The sequence below is a fragment of the Taudactylus pleione genome, unplaced genomic scaffold (genome assembly GCF_031769625.1).
Source record: "Taudactylus pleione unplaced genomic scaffold, aTauple2 ptg001080l, whole genome shotgun sequence".
In the NCBI taxonomy this organism is placed as follows: domain Eukaryota; kingdom Metazoa; phylum Chordata; class Amphibia; order Anura; family Myobatrachidae; genus Taudactylus; species Taudactylus pleione.
The window spans coordinates 403,848-422,976 of NW_028285481.1; the positions used below are offsets into that span (position 1 = coordinate 403,848).

Genomic DNA, 19,129 nt, shown 5'->3' on the forward strand with positions numbered 1-19,129 from the left:
CCAGCTTACAATAGAGATGATTTCTTCTTAATGAGATAGCACTTCCTTCACATGTTTATGATGCTCCTCTAGAGAAGAGGAAAAAATCAGTATATCGTCCAAATAAATGACTACGGGAACATACAACAAATCCCAGAAAATTTTGTTGACAAAGCCTTGAAATTCAGCAGGGGCATTGCATAAGCCAAAGGGCATTACAAGATATTCAAAGTGTCCATCTCGGGTATTAAAAGTGGTTTTCCAATCATCTCCCGCATGGATATGTATATGGTTATAAGCCCCTTGTAAATCTAATTTAGAGAAAATGGTGTTTCCCTTGACCTGTCAAAAGCTCTGTAATCAACGGAAAAGGGTATCAATTCTTGACTGTTATATCATTAAGGCCTCGATAATCTATACATGGTCTTAACCCACCATCCTTCTTCCCAACAAAAAATAATACAGCACCAGCAGGGGACGTAGAAGGAAGAATAAACCCTTTCTCTAACTTCTCCTGGATGTATTCAGACATTCCTTTAGTCTCTGGCATGGATAGAGGATAGGTGCAACCTCGAAGAGGCATCTTATCAGGCAACAAATCGATGGGACAATCGCATTACCTGTGAGGAGGTAAGACATTAGCTTGTTGTTCCGAAAAGACTTCAGCAAACAGTTGATACTCCTTGGGGCTAGCTGAAGGTACTATCTAGACTGTTTTCCTCACAGGTCGTATCTTGGGAAGCAAGGATTTTTGACACTCGACTCCCCAGGAAAGAATTTGCATACAGCACCAGTCAATCCTGGGATTGTGCAGACACAACCAGGGTAACCCTAGAACGACTTCTTGGGAAGCCTCAGGAATCATGATAAACTTTAGATGCTCAGAATGGAGTGCTCCAATGCGGACCAGCACTGGCTGAGTTTCTTAGGTGACAACTCCGTTAGCCAGAGGACATCCATCTGCAGAAGTCAGCAAGATTGAATTATCCAGGGTAGAACAGGGAATTTGTAATTTATCAACGAGACTGGAGGTCATAAAATTTCTGGCTGCTCCAGATCTAGTAGAGCAGTGACAAAGGCAGGTTCAGGCTTGACATTAAGAGTTGGTCACAAGTGCTGAGCGCTTGTAACCGACTCGATGTTGCCCCACTGAGCATGCGCACAACGGAGCCGGCTCAGTCGTGCGCATGCGCGAGACCCAGCTAGCGACGGACGCTCCATTGGTAGGGGTATCGAGGCAGATGGGCAGAGCTGTCGATGGTGAGTGACAGCTCGCCCCGTTTGGGAGGTGGGCAGGGGGCATGCCTGTCCAAACGGAGGCGTTACCGCCAGTACGCTTGCCATTAGGGGGCGGCCCCACTGACATCATTGCTGATGTCAGTGGGGAGCTTTTTGCTCAATCAGAGCAGGAAGCTCCCTGGGGCTTATGAGCGTCGTAAGCCTCAATGGTCATGATGGTCTTGACCATCGCGACCATCACCCATGTCGGTGTTAACCCACAGCTTAGAGATTGACAAGGAGGCGGTCGTTCAGGATGCAAGTGGCCTCCCTGATTCAGTGCGACCACTTGCAACTAATGACTTCCTCTGAATGATGTCCAAAATCTTTAGAAGTTGGGGACGGACTAATTACTCCTAACTTGATGTCCCCAGGGTCAGTTAGGAGTGGGCATTTCCCGGCTTGTGGGTACAGAAGGCCATCAGGTGACCCGGTTCTCCACAGTATAGGCAGAGTTTTTTTGATATTCTTCTCTGTCGTTCCTCTCTGGAGAGATGGGTATGATTCACCTGCATTGGCTCTTCATCTGTAGGAGGGGGAGGTGGATGGGTAGGGGAAGGAAGAGTGACTGACTTAGTATGGTCAGTTCTTTGCTTCTCGACCTGATGTTCTCTGAAGTGTAGATCAATTTTGTTACAGACAGGAATCATATCATTGAGATTATTAGGAAGGTCAAGGGTGACCAAGTCATCCTTCAGATGGTCGGAAAGCCCATGCCAAAAAGCTGAGGTGAGGGCTTCCTCTTTCCACTTGAGCTCTGATGCCAAAATCTGAAACTGTACTACATATTGGCTGACAGGATGGGTTCCTTGTTTCAGTGACATAATGCTAGATGAGGCTGATACAGTTCGTCCAGGTTCATCAAAAATCCTCCTGAATGATGTTACGAAGTCTGTATAGTTATCCAGCCAGTGGGAAAGTTGTCAGGCTGTAGGGTGAAATGTATATCGCACTGATTCAGGAATCCGCGGCAGAGCTTGGGATTGCCATTGAATTTACTTGGCACCGGAAGGTGTAGCCGAGGGGATGCCCTGTAACTGGTATTGTCGGGCGGGGGAGTAAGAGTAAGCTTAGTTACATTAGAGGTAGACAAAGAAGTTTGCAGATTATCCTGTCGTTTAGACATTTCTTGAAGAAACTGAGCCATTTGATGCTGCATTGTTTCCAGGTTTTCCAAACAATCTTCAATACATCGGAATTAATCCACTCCAGACTCCTGTCCTGTGACCCGGTCCATGGGGCCAGTGCAAATGTGAGGTTCTGGTTTTGTTGTGGGCCTGGGGTGGTAAAAGGAGCAGACACTGAAGTTGATTTAAAAATAAACGTGGAGTTTTTAATGAGTGGCTTAACAGACATGAAAGTGGCAAAACAAAAAGTCCAGGTATAGCACTAAAGTGCACTTGGGGAACTGTAGTGAAGCCATGGGAAAAAGTCCAGGTAGTGATAACAGAAAGTAGTCCAGTAATCCAGGTTTTGTGAGCAGAAATGATTTGCAAGCTGAAATGAATTTGCAGGGAAAAGGCAAGTGGAAGCAGGGTGCAGGGTAACAGCTGACACAGGTACTCAGGCAAGGGAGATGCAATGGAGGAGGCAGGAGAATTCAGCGGGGCTGGAACAGGCAGGGAGAAGCAGGCTAGGCAATGATCCCAACAGACAGGTGGAAGCACAGGAACTCTCTCTCTCAGCTCTCGCTGAGAAACATGTTGCACTGGCAATGAAAGGAAGCTCTGCACTCCCTTAAATACCCAGTGCCGGACTGTGACTGGCCAGAGATAGCATGTGACACACCAGGATAGGGCGTCTAGGTCACATGACCGGAGGCAAGATGGAGGCACCCATGCCAGAGTGGAACAGAAGCACCACCAGGCTTAACCAGACCAGAGTGACAGTATGCCTGCACAGGACTATGCGCAGCCAATGCACCCCGCCAGATACAAGCGCCACCACCAGATGCCCCTTGCCATAGCGTCCTCACAGGTAATACCTGCCGGCCGGCATGCCGAGAACCCCTGGTCGTGACAGCGTTAATTACCTCTGCTGTTGGGATTTCCTCCTTTCAGACTCACGTTGTCTGGATTTGAACTGCCGGATTTACAATCCCATTCCTTTACAACAACAGGTTGTGTCAGATTGGAAGTCTGATTCCTGGACCCACTGTAATGTTTTGTACTGTAAGTTTGAGCTATCCTTGGCAAATTTGGTGCCATTCTGTTGCTGAATAAAAATTACATTACATCTCTGGTTGCCCCCAGCTCTTTAGAAGACTCTAGAAGACTTCAGGATGCAGGGACAATTTCCCTGGAAGAATGGAGTGGCAACTCAAGTCCACCTTGCAATTCTCTATTTCTGGAATAAAGATTATGTATGTTGCTGGATCATGAATTTCTGCCCATGATAAGATCTGTAAAGATTTTTCATAGCCAGGGAACATTTTGTCCCTTCCTGATAGTTTATCCATTCTACTGTAGTAGCGTTGTTCAAATAGATTCATATAGGTTTTACCTCAATAAGAAATTGTGCTTACTTCAATGTGTTTAGAACCACTTACATTGGTCCAAAGGGAAACAAGACCTCCCTTAGCAGTTCTACTAGAAGAGCATCTTTTAAATCTGCTGTGAAAAGCAAATATTCTACATAGGGAACAATCCTTATTCCCATAGAGCCTTGAAGGCCTGCCATGACATTTGTAGAAATAAGAGGAGCTGTGGCTAAACCAAAAGGAAGAGCTCTGCATTGATAGTCTTCCCTCATGTGTTAATCTTAGGACAATGATACCCTTCCCCAATGGGCATGTGGAGGTAGGCATAAAGGATGTCTATACATTCCTGAATCCTGTTTACCTCAATTTCATCCTGAACTTGTCTACCTCACCTTTAGCACCTGGTATTTCTAGGTGGTCTCCCATCCAAGTACTATCCAGGCCAAACACTGCATAGCTACAGTATCAAGATGAGGTGAGTCTGGGCATGTCCAGTGTGGCAAGTTGTTGGTTGAAGACCTACATGTAAAACTTTTATATATAGGATGTTTCTTTGACTCATCTTGTTATTGGACTAAATGATTTGAATATCTTCCCATTGTTTTTAACTTTCTGCTACTGGGACAACCATTCTGATGTACAGAAGTGCAGTAATTAATTATCTAAGACCCTACACTTTTGCCTGTCACTTCGTAACCTTGTTGAAAGCATCTTCTTGGTGGAGGACCAGAAAGACTGATGATATAGCCTCATTAAAATGTAATCCCTCCAAAATCTCTTAGAAACCAAATTCCATAACTTTACCATAAAATGTGTCTCACCACAACTGTTTGCCCAGAAATCTTAGACATGAAAATAATTTAAAACTGCTTCACCAAAATAATCTGTTCCACTTTTAATCTGTTCTGCAAAGATTTATAGCTAAGACTTATATGTATAATTGGAAACCTATCAAAAGTCAGGCCAATTTTCCTTAGCAACCCAAACTACAGCAATTCTGAACTTTAAATCTGCTCCTGCAGCAATAATCAGATTTCAAAATACTCACATTTCCGGTCAGAGACTTCTTTTAAGGAAGCACCATCCCAAAGTGGTAAAACCGTGACCTTAGTTAAACAAGCTACAGAAACATCCACACATGCTGATTGTTCTCCAAGTTATTCAGCCAATAGGAGTAGAATACCTTAAAGGAAATCTGTGTGCAAGCTAAAATTATTTAACGGGATTTAACCATGGTCCAGACACCAAGAGCCAAATGTCATAGGGTGAGAGTTTAGAAAATGTGAGAGTTTTATTACACTTTTTAAGAAATTAATTGGGTGATGGTCTACTGTAAAGAAACCTTTTGAGGATCATATACCTGTTTCTTCCTGTGAGTGGGGTACACTGGTTTAATACGTGGGATCTTGGGATGATATGCTGATGCCTTTTGTTTGGACTAGTGGATAATTTCCTGTGGTATTTATACATTGACATAGTTTTCCAGATGTCACACGTCTCATGAGGAAGAGATCCTACACCATCGAATCCACATATCACCAGAGAGGAGAACACAGGAAGACCAACAATATTAAGGGATGTATATACAACAGTGTATTCTCTAGCATTTGTATTCTAGCACCTATGTGCCGTTCCTTTTCCCACTGTATATAAATATAGGGACCTATTTATCAAAGCTTAATGAGAGAGAAATTTGTGAGATATAAATCACCAACCAATCAGCTTCTAACTTACATTTTATAGGCTGTATTTGAAAAATGACAGTTAGGAGCTGATTGGTAAATACTTTTTCTCTTACAATATTATCTCATCAAGCTTTGATACATAGGCCCCACAGTGTTTGTTTTTTGGATGTGGTGATATCCAAATGGAATTGGGAACTCCTATTTTTGCTGCTGTGCAAAACTGATTGAAATTCACTGAATTGTGTCTTTTCGCACAAAATATAGCTGGCCAGGAAGCAGTTGCCTTTTGATAGCTTCTCATAATTTTTTTTTTTAGCATTAAAAATCTAAGCAGTCTAAAAGTAATTCCTTAATACGTTTGGCTGCTCTGGGCTTTCTTGCATCTGTACTGAGCTACTTACTCTCTTTTTTTGTATGGTAAAAAAAATCCAGTCAAAATGGGCATACATAGTTATTTGTCTCCTTCCTCTATCTGGTAGACACTACGCGACCATGTGATGAGAGGAGTTAGCACTAAGCAGGATAACTTTTTAGTATGTAAGATCCTCACTTCCAACCGTTTCCTGTTTAAAATCAAGTGTTAGTACGTTAGCTAGGAAAGATATTTGCACCCAATTTTCTCCGCTCCCCCTCTCCTCCTGAACTTTAAGGCAAACAACCCATGGTCATGCAGATCAGAACTGCTGTGTATCTTCAAAATATGAAAACATCTGGATGAGAGTTTAAATCATGAGTTTTTTAGTCTGAAAAACATGTGAGTTTGTATGTTCTTGGACTCTATTACATTGGCCAAGTTCAAAAAGTTTTTAGAAAACTCACATTTTCTAAACTCTCACACTATGACATTTGGCCCTTGGTGTCTGGACCATGGTTAAATCCTGTTAAATAATTTGTAGCTTGCACACAGATTTCCTTTAATGTACAGATATTCCCAGCATGTTGGTAGCTCCATACACTATATAGCGTGCCATGCATGGCACGCCACACACCATGCCATGAGTCGCGCCACACAGAAAGTTTCATAATGTAGCGTAGCGTAGCACTGGAAAAAAGTCATAATGTGTAATACAACTTTTTGTCCACCAGGTGTCACTTATCCTAAACTACACAGCGCATGTGTCTGATTTCCAATGCATGTTCTGTATCACCGCCCAATGATTGGCTTACATAAGCGGTGATTCGGTACACTATACAGTAGTATGCTGGTTTTACACGTGGGATCTTGGGATGATATGCTGATACCTTTTGTTTGGACTAGTGGAAAATTTCCTGTGGTATTTATACATTGACATAGTGTTCCAGATGTCACATGTCTCATGAGGAAGAGATCCTACACCATCGAATCCACATATTACCAGAGAGGAGCTCACAGGAAGACCAACAATATTAAGGGATGTATATACAACAGTGTATTCTCTAGCATTTGAATTATATGTGCCGTTCCTTTTTCAACTGTGTATATGTATTTTGTGCAAAATCTATGAATGAGAGGGAGTATATGTTTTAGAATATGGGTTCTTAGCAAAGAACACGTTGGATTTCTAGATAGCAATTTTCTAATATTTGAATAGGATAATTGTTTAAAGAAGTTTGTAAAAAACTTACATTTTCACTTCAGACCTGGCCGATATTGTTACTGAATAAAACATTAATAGTGTAATACCTTAATCTGACCTTGGACATTATACTGAAGAATTAGGTTGTACCCGTAGACTTCAAATGACACCAGTTTAGTGACAGAAACCTTTCCATTACCCCATCTTTCATTTCCCACACTGATGGAAAAGGGCACCAAGTTTTCTTTGCTTGTGATAGTCTTGACGAGTGTGTAGGTGCAGGTACCTTGAAAGTCAAAGGCTAGTCCATCAAAAGACATGTAGTGAGGATCACCTGCTGCAGAACACTGAGCAGAACCTACGGGTTGACATTTCTGGACTCCATCAATGACTTTACACACTTCATTGGGTCCACATGAGAAAGCCTTACACTCCACCACTCCACTAGCAGTGCAAACACATTGCTGGTTGCACAACCCATTGGGGAAAAGTATTTCACCTAACTTGTAATATTTATTGTTGTAGCTGCAGCCACACAGGGAAATGGGGACACAGTCTCCCCCACTAAGGATAAATCCATCATCACATTTGCATCCCTCGGAACATGTAGGGTTGCATCCAAGGGGAGGTGAAAGTGATAGACATGTTGGGGCACAGCCAGATGCACAGACTTCATAGTGACTCTTCTTTGGACACACTGGACCTGTAAGTAAAAAACCAAAAGCTTAACATCCCATAGTTATCATAAAGCCATGTTATAATAATTTTCTAATCCGATAATCCATCATTGTCATTGAACATTTATAAAAAGCAACAGAAAGTCCATGAAACATTGCTAGTTAGACTTACTGCAGAACTTGTTGGTTCTCCACGGGTATATGGTGACCCCAGCCTTTTGGCACAAGACTACATAGCTGGCTATTATTTTGCATATAACTTCTTGTCTGCCTTCATATAAGCAAGCATCATACACGCAGCTCTTGAAGTGACCTTGTGGGTCTATCTTGGGGTGGCATTCCCTGAAAGGACCATTCTTGTCTGTAATTATTCCACATCCCTGCTTGTTGTTAGTATGTTGAAGTTCCAGTTCTGCCAATTTGGGGCACTGTGCTTTGTCATCTTCATAGCAACCAGACACATTCTGCACCTTCCAGCTGCTGCCAAAGACTGTTGGCTTGGTGGTTAGCTGGTTGTTTTTCATTAGGAAATCATTGTTCTTGTCCCCATCAAAGTTACCGCAAAGACCACACACTGCTCCAGCATAGCTCCCAGGAACTGTGACAGCAATATGATTCTCCCAATTATAAGACACACGTAAACCAAAGTTTGTCTGGACTATAGCAGCATCACCCTGCTTGTAGATAGACAGCTTGCCACTATCAACTATGAAGGGGAGGTTTGATAATATACCATTCAGCTGTGTGGGGAAAAACAAAAATGCACATCAACCAGAACAGAAACTAATGATTAGGCCATGTTTGTAGCTCATTTAACGGGATGCAATCGGAAAACCGGCTGACTTAATCCCGACAGCCGGCTTCCTGAGTGCTTTATCCTGGCAAAGGTGAAATGCCCGGCATCTAGATGTAGACACCACTCATTTCACCGACGCTGGACAGCCACAGGGGGGGGAGGGTTAGGTTTAGGTCACCCAGGGGGGACTAAGGGCTAGGCACCAACCCCGGGAGGGTTAGGATCAGGCTAGGGGAGGGAGGGTTAGGGTTAGGCACCCCTGGGGGAGACTTAGGGTTAGGCACCCCCTCAGGGACTTAGATTTAGGCAGCGGGGAAGGCAGGGTTAGGGTTAGGCACTTGGAGGGGAGGTTAGGGTTAGGCACCCCTAAGGAGAGTTAGGGGGTTAGGTTAGGTTAGTTTTTACTTATGTTAGGGACGATTGGGATTTCCACTGCCAGTAACTCTGCTTCTGCCGGCCTTCCACTGTCTGGATTCAAACTGCCGGAGGTATTTCATACTGATCCCCATTTGACACAATGGTGTGTAATAGATGTATGCCAAATTGTCTGCATAGCATAGTTGCATGTGAATAATGTTGTTAAACTCACCAAAATCTTATTCTTGAACTGCCTTCTGATGACAAAATCAAAGCTATAGAGCTTGACTTGGACTGCGGAGACATAAGACACAACTTTGCTTCCTCTGTTCTCATTCTCAGTATAGACCTGGAAGTCCACCAGATTTTCTGACATCGTGCAGAGTCCAGCAAACTGATAGATGCATGTACCCTGGAAGTCATATCTCACACCATCAAAAGTGACATAGTGGGGATCTCCTGAGGCTGAGCACGTGCCATAAGATATGGGATAACAGTCTTGGATGCCATTTACCACTGAACATTTCTCTGATGACTTACACTGGGTGGATTTGCATTCAACGTTCCTGGTGGCAGGATTGCAAGTGCACTGCTTCTCACACTTACTATCACCCCAGAACTTCTCATTGGCTGCGTACAGCTTCCCTTGATAGACACATCCACAATTGGCCTTGGGTATACATTTTCTTTCATCTAGCACATATCCATCCTTACACTGACAGGTCTCCACGCATGACTCAGAGCACACAGATGGTTTAGCATCTTCGTTACAGGTAAATGGACATGCTGGGGCACATAGATTGTACTGGCTGTTCTCAGGGCATAGCATTGCTGTAAGAGAAAAAAAACACATCCAATATTTATTCTATTTATCAGGAATCTACATGAATCAGTTAAGTTAACGGATGATTTGAGCCTTCTAGTGTAAGACAAGAGCTAATAAAATCACTTGTACATTTATACCTTATGCACACAGGGGTAAATAACAAAAAGCTCTTGGTAATTAACTAGAATTTTCATGATTGCTAGGACTTATGAAACATATATTGCTCAGATTGGACTGATAGATTGCTGGGAACCATTTGCTACCCTAACTTTATCCATCAAGGAACATTAAAGGAAATTGTGGCTTTTAAAGGATAGTATTTGGTTGAGGTCAATAGGACCTGTTAGTTTGTGGTGAGATGTTGCATCTTATACTTACGACATCCAGAGACTTGTCTCCATTCTCCAATCTGAACCTTGCTTCTCTGGCAGGCGTCAGCATAGGTTTTTAAACTTTGGCACAAAATCTGCTTGGAACCCGCATTCATGCATAGATCATAGACACAGTTATCCAGGTAAGGTTTTGGATCTATGACAGACTGACACTGTTGGAAGGGACCATCGAGAACCTTAGATATAAGGCCACAACTTTGTTCACTTTTGTATATTTGTTGGGTTTCAAGAGGGCAGGACTTGCATTCTCCATTACAGTTGTGCCAGCAGAACCGGTCACCATCTTCCACTTTCCAGCTTTTGCCAAAATCCTCCAAATTAGGAGCCTGAGTGCCATCTGGTTTTGCCAAGTCATCTGAAGGGTTTCCATTGTAGTTCCCACACAGGCCACAAACACTGCCAAAGAAGCTACTGGAGATGTATATTTTTAGTACAGAGTTCCAGTCATAATAAACCTTCAAGGAAAAGTCAGTTTCAAAAACAACAAAGCCACCAGATTGATAGAGTCGGACCTTTCCATCACTCACACTGAAGGGGAGACGTTGACGTTGGTTGTTCAGCTGAAAAGTAAATAAAGATGGGGAAATATATTGATGTTCTTAGCAAGTACAATAACTGGGTTGTTCAAGTTCTATGTAATCAGTTATATCCCTCCCACACCATCACAAGCATTGCTACTTACCCTCACAAATCCATACTCATATCTCACTACAGAGAAAGTGTTCTCATATACTTGTACTGTAATGTAGCCGACAGTAGAAACAAGGGTACTGCCTCGATTTTCATTCTTTGCTTCTATAGTGAAAGTCGGAAGGCTCTTGTCACTACCACAAGTCTTGGCAATGGTGTAACTGCAGGTGCCTTGGAAGTCATAGTAACGACCATCAAAAGTGCGGTAATGGGGATCACCAACAGCATAACAATAGGCCTCCGAGTCTGGAACACATGTTGGTTTTCCATTGGACATAGTGCATGTCTCTCTAGCTCTGCATTTTATGGTGCTGCAAGATAGAACTGGAACCAAAATAATGTATTTTATTTTTATTTTATTTATTATCAGTTACTTATATAGCACCAGCATATTCTGTTTTGCTTTATAATTGGGAACAAACAGCAATAGATCAAGACTGTAATAAAATACAGAGGTAAGGGGGCCCAGCTCACAATCTTACATTTTATAGGGAAATAACATTGATACACAAGAACAGATGCTACCATTTGCATATTTCGCCCCCAGCAGATTACAGAGGTACTTGTTGGCCTGTATGACCCAGTTACAGGAATATTGGTCTAGGGCGAGGACAAAATTAAAGTAGAGAAAGAATGTAAATTGATGTTTGGACAGTATATAGAGGATGTAATTGGGTAGGATAGCTTATAAATGTTATGTGGGTGTGTCTGGAATATAAGCTTGTCTAAAGAGGTGAGTTTTCAGGGAATGCTTGAAGGTTTGGAGACTAGAGAAAAGTTTTATTGAGCATGGGAGGGCATTCCATAGAGTGGGTGCAGTCCAAAAAGTCCTATAATGATGAAATGGAGCAGGTGATAGGCGAGGATGAGAAACACAGATCTGGTGCAGAGCGGAAAGGTCAGGATGGGAGATATTATGAGATAAGTGAAGAGATTTATGTTAATATAGTTTGGTTAATAGCCTGATGTGTAAGTTGAAGTATGTTATAATGAATTTGGTAGAATGCAGGTAACCAATGGAGGGATTGATGGAGTGGAGCAGCAGACGATGAACATTTAGTGAGGAATATCTACCTCACAGCTGCATTTACAATGGATTGCAGCCCTGAGATTCTGTTTTGGGGAAGACCAGTAAGGAGACTATTGCAATAATCAGTGCGGGAGATAATGAGGGGGTGAATTAGAGGTTTTACAGTGTCTTGTGTAAGGTATGTTTGTATTCTAGATGTAAGTAACATGATTTGGAAACAGTTATCACATGTGGAACAAAGGTTAGTTAATAGTCAAGTATAGCAACTAGGCTGTGAGATTGTGGGGTGGGGATGATTGTCGAATTATTAGAGGTATCAGGTTGGTAACTACTATTGGCCGGTGGAAATATTAATAATGCTAGTAAATGGAAGTTATTAGCTTGAGAATTAATTAAATCCACTATGTTAGTCATCTGACACATCAACCTCTTAATTAAGAAATTAAAATCTATATGGCCTCATATAGGACAGAGAGAAAATGAATGGAGAAATGTTGATATTGGTTGATGTCATTATTAGATAATTGCACAGACAGTCCTGTTATACCCACAGCCACAGATGTCCCAGTCTACACAATTCCCATCTCCAGTATTGTTACTACTTTTATTTCTTCTTCAGGTATTACATGAAAGCATAGAATTGTCTAATATCATCTTACACATGTAGCCACATTAACAAATGGCTGAAGAGGATTAGACAAAAATGAGTATATATATATATATATATATATATATATATATATAGGCAACATGAATATACTGGGAGTAGCTGCCTGGCACCTCACTGTATCCATGTATTAAGAGCAATAGGTTATATATTAAATGTTGGAGATGCAATATATATGTATAGGTTAAACTATAATTTATTTAATGTATGTAATGTATTATATTTATAGATTGTGAGGGGGTTGCAGAAGCCCAGCAGACGCAGTGCATTCATAGATGGACTTGTGCTGTGAGTAAAAAGACAGGGGGCTCGAGGACATGAGGACATTGATCAGGTAGGAGCTCGTGCTGTGAGCGGGATAGAGGGTAGGTCGCACGGTGCTAGACTATGTGTATATAAGGGCTGTGCTAGCGCTAGTGGTCAGTCTGTAGTTCCCCCCTCCAGTGATCACATCGCTACTGAACTGCGCAGTATTAGCGCTCAGGGAGGTGTGTGATCGTGGTGCCAGTGTGGGGCTCTGGTGAAAGCAGCAGTGTTTGCTGTCGGCGGCACTGCCGGCCGGTGCGCTGATAGCAGCTGGGATCCGGAGGAAGAGAGCATCTGGTGGGTCCCCGCTGTAAGAAGCCGGCGCCATCCTGTACAGACAGCGGAAGCAGTCACAAGTCAACATCCGATGTCAGCTTATTGGAGGCCGGCCTGCAGCCAATAGGAGCCGGAGATAAAGGAGGCGCGGTGGCTCCAGAGTGAGGGAGACAGCAGCAGCGCTGAGGTGGCAGTGAGTAGTTAATTCCCAGCACCCACACAGACGCCCTCAGTCCCCATACAGAGACAGTATAGGGACAAATATCATATTCCAGGAGTATAGGAATCATCAGGAAAGACCTTATTAATAACACTCCTTGCAAGTGACCTGGCAGCATTAGGATATCTGCTCAGATAATTATCTATAAGGAGCATCTAAAAGAACGTATAGTAGGAGAACTATATAAGTTATCTCTTATACTATAGCTAGTGATACTGCATACCTACATCAAGCTGAGATAAGTCAGTGACAGGCACTGTATATAGGAACAGGCACTGTATATAGGAACAGTGTAAGCAGAGCGAGGGAAACTAGGAAGAAGGCTGCATTATAACTAGGGATGAGCGGGTTCAGATTTCCGAAATCCGAACCCCCCCTAGCCCCCCAGAGCCAGGATCTGAGTCAGGCTCGGGATTTCCCGCCTGGCTTGGATCTGAAATTGAGGCAAAACATCATCATCCTGTTGTCGGATTCTCGCAGGTTTTGGATTCTATAAAAGGTCCTGCGATCGCCGCCATTTTTCATTGAGGTTGTGGAGTGTGTACAGGGAGGGAGCTGGGAGTTGTGTGTTGGTTGCTGCTGACGCTGACCATAGGGGCTGGCTGGCTGCTGTCTGTCAATGGCTACTGTACTGAAAAAAATTGTAAAAAATCACACATCACTGTCATCGCTGTAGCTGTGCAGAAAAAACAAAACACCTGTTACTCTCATCGGTGTAGCTGTCGCTGTCATCGGTGTAGCTGTCGCTGTCATCGGCGTAGCTGTCGCTGTCATCGGCGTAGCTGCACAGATAAAAAAAAGATGTCACTGTCATCGGCATATCGGTCACTGTCACGATCATCGGCGTAGCTGTAGCTGTCGCTGTCATCGGCGTAGTTGTCATCGGCGTAGCTGTACAGATAAAAAAAAGATGTCACTGTCATCGGCATATCGGTCACTGTCACGATCATCGGCGTAGCTGTCGCTGTCACTGTCATTGGCGTAGCTGCGCAGAAAAAAAAACACACCAGTCACTGTCATCGGCATATCGGTCACTGTCACGATCATCGGCGTAGCTGTCGCTGTCATCGGCGTAGCTGCACAGAAAAAAAAACACCTGTCACTATCATCGGCATAGCAATCAATGCCTGTTTTGGGGAAGACCAGTAAGGAGAATATTGCAATAATCCATGCGGGAGATAATGAGGGGGTGAATTAGAGTTATTACAGTGTCCTGTGTAAGTTATGGTTGTTATCTAGATGTATGTAACATGATTTGGTAACAGATTGGATGTGGAGAACAAAGGACAGTCAGGAGTCATAGATAGCAACTAGGCTGTGAGCTTGTGGGGTAGGGATGATTGTCAAGTTATCAACAGTGATAGAGATATCAGGTTGGTATCTACTATTGACCGGTGGAAAAATTAATAATGCTAATAAATGGGAGTTATTAGCCTGAGAATTAAATTCACTGTTATGCTGCCCACACACATAGCGATATTTTACCCGATCTGGATGATTCCAACACATTGGAACGACAGATCGTGTAAAATATGGCCAAATTGAGAGTAAATCGTGAGTCCTCACACTGGAGGGGGGGCAACTCAGTTAAAATAGAGGCAGTTTGTACAGGGGCCTCCAAATTGCCTCTTTTTCCTCCCAGTACAGGTACGGACTGTCTGACATGCCTACTGGGATGCTGTTACCGATGTAATCCTCCACCATTCTGTCAAAGGTGACAGTATCATATGCAGTGACAGTAGACATGTCAGAAATTGTTGCCAGGTCCTTCAGTCCGGACCAGATGTCCAACTTGGTCCTGCCTGCCCTGCATCACCGCCAGCGGGTTGCTTAGGATACCTAAGTTGTTTCCTGGCAACCCCAGTTGAAGGAGAAATGAAGAAGGAGCTGTTGACGTGTCACGTTCCGCTTCAGCTGACAGTGTTTTCACCAGCAGGTCTTTGCACCTCTGGTGCCAAACTTGGTCCTGCCCAGTGGCAGATCTAGACTTTACATTTAGGAGGGGAAGTTTAAGACTTAATACCGACTCCTCCCCTCTCTATACATTAAAAAGGCTCCCCACAACCCATCATGTGCACCAGACCTTCCCTCCCAACCCCACTGATATACCTCACAAAGACAGACTGACAGCACACTTCTGAAAAAGTGAAAGGCAGAACCAGACCCCCCCAAATAATAATTTGTATCACAAAGGCTTCCCCCAGCCCCATATGTGCACCAGATACTCCCCCACTGATATGCTCAACAAATACATACAGAATTCACATAACTCCTCTGAAAACATGACAGCAGAGCTGGTGCTATTGTGTTTGGCACCTCCTGCAAACTTTAAATGTGCACCCTCCTTCAAATAATAGAGGCAGTGGGTGACACTGGGCAGAGGCAGTAGGGAACACAAAGTGGGTGACACTGGGGAAAGGCAGTGGGAGAAAGGCAGTGGGTGATGCAGAGGAGAGGCAGTGGTTGACACTGGGGAGAGGCAGAGGTTGACACTGGAGAGAGGCAGTGGTTGACACTGAGGAGAGGCAGTGGGTGTTCCAGTTGAGAAGCAGTGGGTGACACTGGGGAGAGGCAGTGGATAACACTGGGGAGAGGCAGTGGGTGACAATGGGGAGAGGCAGTGGATAACACTGTGGAGAGGCAGTGGTTGACATTGGGAAAGGGCAGTGGATAACACTGGAGAGAGGCAGTGTTTGACACTGGGGAGAGGCAGTGGTTGACACTGGAGAGGCAGTGGGTAACACTGGGAAGAGGCAGTGGGTAACACTGGGGAGAAACAGTGGGTGACAGGCAGTGGATGACACCTTGGGGAGGCAGTGGTCAACGCTGGGGACAGGAAGTGGCTGACTGGGAGAGGCAGTGGGTGATAGAGGATGATGGGGATATGCAGTGGTTAACAGAAAGAGGGTGATAGGCATTGGGTGAGAGAGAGAGAGGGTGATACGGAGTGACATAGAGAGGCAGTGGGTGATGTCAGTAGAAGGTGAAAGGCAGTGGGTGACAGAGAGAGTGTGACGGGGAGATAGTGACACCAAGGAGAATCAGAGGGAGGCAGTGGATGAGGTGAAAAGATAATGGGAGGCAGTGAGATAGTGGGTGACAGGAAGATGCAGAGGGTGTCAGGAAAGAGTGATGGGTAGAGGCAGTGAGCGACTCCAAGGAGAGGCAATAGCGACACCAGGGAGAGGTAGTGGGCAACACCAGGGAGGGGCAGTAGGAGACACCAGGGAGAGGCTGTGGGCGACACCAGGGAGAGGCTGTGGGCGACACCAGGGAGGGCAGAAGGAGACACCAGGGGAACAGTAGGCTGGAAAAGGGAGCACACTGGGCTGAATGAGGGGGGACCCTGACAAGACTGTCTGGGTGTTCTTGCTGAGGGGCAGTTAGATGGGACAGTGGGATGATTGGGGGAGAAGGGAGGAGACACTAGACTGGCAGGGTGGGAGTCACTGCAATGAGGGGTCAGCCAGATAGTGGGGAACACTGGGCTGGATCCACTTTGTGGTTAGGGAAACTGGGTAGGATGGGGAGGGGCAGTGATATAGGGGTGGGAGGTGGGAACACTAGACTGAATGAGGGGGATCACTGTGACTGGCTGGGGGTTCTAGGAAGGGGCAGTGGGCTGGTTGGGGAGGGAAGGAGGGAGATACTGGGCTTGCATTATTGGAGACACTGGGATGGGGGATCAGTAACGGTGGGGTACACTTGTTGGAGAATGGGCAAACACTGTTGTGTTCGGAAGCACTAACCTGCTGCTATTCCATTTCTGCCTGGCCCCGCACACTTGCTGCAGCCTCCTAAGCAGCCCTTCAGCTCCTGTTGCTGTCATCTGGGAGCGTGTCCGTGGCTGCCTTTCCCTGGTGGTATGATGCATGTGGCCAGGATTAGTGGCAGGGGAAGGACTGGTGCTGTGCCCAGCAAAGGCGTCAGTGTCAGGCAGCCACAGTCAGTGAGTTGCTGGGCTGTGAGTATAGAAGGCGGAGCCTCACTCCGGCTCAGGGGCAGAGGCAGACACAGCTCACTGCCTGGCTGCCATACAGTTTGACAGTGCAGGCTCAGCCATTCAGCAGCAGGACAGGTGGAGCAGAGAGGGAAGGAAGGTGGCAACGGGAACAAGATCAGCGGTGCTGCTGGTGGTGGTGAGGAACCGCTTAGCCAGGCAGGCTCAGCCCACTGCCTGGCAGTCATGTCATTTAAGGATCAGCGCAGGTTTTTACCTCACCCGATGTGTCCACCTACCCCCCCCCCTGGGCTGCACACCCTCTTTGCACCACCCGTGGTCCTGCCATCCCAGATACAATGTTTGACTGTGTCAGTGACAGACCCGTGCCACGACTGCACTGTTGACAGGCAGCAGCACCACCAGCTAAGCCCGGCCGGCTGACACTAGTCGTGTCATTAAGTGGCCAGGGTTTTTAGGAATCTGGGATATGTGTACAGGGGGCGATCACCCCTATCGCCCCACCTGGATCCGCCATTGGTCATGTCTGCCCTGCATCACCGCCAGTGGGTTGCTTAGGATACCTAAGTTGTTTCCTGGCAGCCCCAGTTGCAGGAGAAAATGAAGAAAGAGCTGTTGATGTGTCACGTTCTGCTTCAGCTGACAGTGTTTTCACCAGCAGGTCTTTGCACCACTGCAGGCTTCTGTCAGCCGGAAAGAGAGACACCACATAGGCTTTAAACCTAGGATCGAGCACGGTGGCCAAAATGTAGTGGTCTGATTTCAACAGATTGACCACCCTGGAATCCTGGCAAAGTGAATGAAGGGCGTCAACCACATGTCCCACATGCCGAGCGGAATCGCTCCTCCTTCCATTTCTCCAGCTGCTTCTGCAAAAAGCCTGATGAGGGGAATGACCTGACTCAAGCTGGCAGTGTCTTAACTGACTTCACGTGTGGCAAGTTCGAATGGCTGGAGAACCTTGCACAACATGGAAATCATTCTCCACTGCACTTTAGTCAGGTGCATGCCCCTCCTTTGCCTATGTCATAGGTGGATGTATAAGCTTGAATGGCCTTTTGCTGCTCCTCCATCCTCTGAAGCATATAGAGGGTTGAGTTCCATCGCGTCACAACCTCTTGCTTCAGGTGACGGCAGGGCAGGTTCAAGTGTGTTTGCTCACACTCCAGTCTTCGGCATGCAGTCGCTGAATGGCGAAAGAGGCCAGACATTTTTCAGGCCACCCAAAGCGTCTCCTGCCCTTGTTGTGTTTCAGAAAATTCTGCACTGCCAAATTTATTGTGTGAGCAAAACATGGGACGTGTTGGAATTTGCCCAGATGTAATGCCCACACAATATTGGTGGCGTTGTCAGATATCCCCAGGAGAGTCTAAGTGGGGTAAGCCACTGGGCAATGATTTCCCTCAGTTTCTCTAAGAGATTGTCGGTGGTGTGCCTCTTACTGAAACCGGTGATACACACCGTAGCCTGCCTTGGCACGAGCTGGCATTTATCAGCTGCTGCTACTGGTGATGCTGCTGTTGTTGCTGCATAAGGTGATACATCTACCCAGTGGGCTGTCACAGTCATATAGTCCTTAGTCTGCCCTGTTCCACTTGTCCACATGTCCATGGTTAAGTGGATATTGGGTACAACCGCATTTTTTAGGACACTGAGGACACTTTTTCTGATGTTTCTGTACATTCTCGATATCGCCTGCCTAGTGAAGTTAAATCTAGATGGGATTTGGTACCGGGGACACACTACCTCCATCAATTGTCTAAATCCCACTGCACTAATGGCAGATACCGGACGCACGTCTAACACCAACATAGTAGTCAAGGCCTTAGTTATCCATTTTGCTTCAGGATGACTGCTGTCATACTTCATCCTCCTCGCTAAGGACTGTTTGAGGGTCAATTGTTTAGTAAAAGAAGTAGTGATGTTCCTACTTCCTCTCTTGGATGATGAACGT

General features: G+C 45.2%; 1 pseudogene; it reads right to left on the minus strand.

The window, feature by feature from the left end:
* LOC148453844 (IgGFc-binding protein-like) overlaps positions 1–19,129 on the minus strand; it is a 270,224-nt pseudogene that overhangs the window by 184,835 nt on the left and 66,260 nt on the right.